Below are 2,500 nucleotides of genomic sequence, written 5' to 3' on the forward strand. Positions count from 1 at the left end.
TTTTCTCCTGCTATTTTTTTCTCCTGCACCTGGATTTTTAAATATCTGCTACGTGGAAACGGAAGGCCAAAACCAATGCAAAACCGATACAAGCAGGAGAAAAAATATCCACATATAAAAAGATCCAGCTACGTGGAAACGGCACCTTAGTAATGTGCAGGTGTGATTGTTAGGATCAGGTGCATGGGGCCCCAAGCGATAATTCAAAGGGATGCTTGAACACTTGAAACAAAATCGCCACTACTCTAGTGAGGCGTGAGCTGTTATTCACCATCAGAGGTGTCAAAAGTAAAAGTAGAAGTAAAAAAAAAGAAACACGCGTTCCTTCCAACACAAATAACTTATCTATGTAAACAGTAGACCTATGTACTTGTCTTACCATCAGCTAACTCTGCACTGGTTGGATCAAGTTTGTGGTGGGTCCTTGTCGGGTGTTCAGTGTTTTTCAGTAACAACACAGTCCGTCTATCTCATTAGGTACAATGGAGTAAATGGTGTAACAGCTATGTAATGACATGTGCTAGTGTTGTAATTACACCACAAATGTACTTTTACTTTTACTTTTGACACCTCTGCTCACCATCCAGGGGCTTGAGGGCCCCAAGCGCCCGTCTGCCTAGCCTGGTGGTGACAAGATGCACCTCTGGTAATGTGATGGGTGTGTTACCAATTTTGGTACAAAAACATTTCATTTGACAGCTGTGTGTGAAGTTACAGTTTTTTTCCTGATTGCTAAAGCTAATTTCTCAAATCAAGTCAAGTCAAGTTTTATTGTCAATTTCTTTACATGCACTGGTCATACAAAGAATTTGAAATTACGTTTCTTGCTCTCCCATGCAGACATAGACTAATCTAGGTAAGGACATAGACAGTATAGACAGTATAGACATCTCTGTAACTTCAGCTGTTTTTGCAAAGCTCTGCGCACGAATCCAGCAACCTCACACTACATCAGCAAAACTGAGTAGATAGCCTACATTGCAAAACCCAGCACGGCTTGCTTAACTCTACACACAGTTGATTTTGACCTTAACCGGCCTCAGGTCACACAAACCCACTGTACTGTTGAGGAGGAGGAGGAAATGGTTTGGTGTGTGTCTGTACTGTTGAGAAGGAGGAGGAGGAAATGGTTTGGTGTGTGTCAACTCAACTGTCATCTAGTGAGTGAGTTGGGCATCTGAAGTCATCTGTCATCTGAAAATGCCTCCTCCCCAATACCTATATTGGAAAGCTGTATTTCTATTTCTATTTATAATTTATTGGACAGCTATATTTCTATTTATATTTTATTGCACAGCTATATATTTATTACCATATTGAGCAGCTATATTTCTATTGCCTATATTGGGCAGCTATATTTCTATTTATATTTTATTGCACAGCTATATATTTATTACCATATTGAGCAGCTATATTTCTATTGGAAAGCTATTTCCTATGGCTATTGGGCAGCCACATTTGTATTTCTATTACCTATATCAGGGGTGCTCAACTGGCGGACCCAAACGCAATGTCATCCGGACCAAGACAAAATCCATCTGTATTTAATATGTATAAATTATACATGAGATTTCGCTGCCATGCGATCTATAGGTGTATTTCTGCGAGGCCAGTCTTATGAAAGTATCATCACTATGACAACTCAGTGAGTGAGCAAGAGGCCAGTGCGGCCAGCGAGTGAGGCTATTTTCTGCATCGGTCCGTAGCGACTTTTTTGGATCCTGGAAACATACGAAATTTGGCGAGTGGACCTTTTCAGTTTCTAGTTGAGCACCCCTGACCTATATAATGGCCGGTGAGTGTATTTTGGAAAGCTATATTTCTATTACCTATATTGGACAGTTATATTTCTATATCGGAGAGCTATATTTCTATAGCTTACTGGACAGCTATAATATTTCCTATTGGTCAGCTATATTTCTATATTGGACAGCTATAATATTTCCTATTGGTCAGCTATATTTCTATATTGGACAGCTATAATATTTCCTATTGGTCAGCTATATTTCTATTTCCTATTCGTCAGCTGTATTTCTATTTCCTATTCTGGACAGCTTTATTTCTATTTATATATTTTAGGACAGCTGTATTTATATTTCCTATATTACGCAGCTATATTTCTATTTCCTATATTGGGCAGTTATATTTCTATTGGACAACTAAAATATGTCCTATATTACGTGTCTATTGGGCATCTATATTTCTATGTCATATATTGGGCAGCTTTATTTATATTTACTATATTGGACAGTTATATTTCTTTTTCCTTTCCCTCTCCCTTCCATCAGGTTCAGTCCAGGGGTGCATCCCAATATGTGACCTTGCCTCCTCCACTTGCCTCCTCCACTTGCTTCTCGTCATGATGACATCACTGACAACAGCATTATATTTCAATATCTTGCAAAAGCTCAATTGTAAAGTCTTTTTCTCATTTGCAATTGAGATGGTGAATGAAAAACAGTCCCTCAAAAGTTGTTGTGGCGAGGCTGACAGCTGGGAA

Source organism: Engraulis encrasicolus, chromosome 8, assembly GCF_034702125.1.
Source record: "Engraulis encrasicolus isolate BLACKSEA-1 chromosome 8, IST_EnEncr_1.0, whole genome shotgun sequence".
NCBI classification, from domain to species: domain Eukaryota; kingdom Metazoa; phylum Chordata; class Actinopteri; order Clupeiformes; family Engraulidae; genus Engraulis; species Engraulis encrasicolus.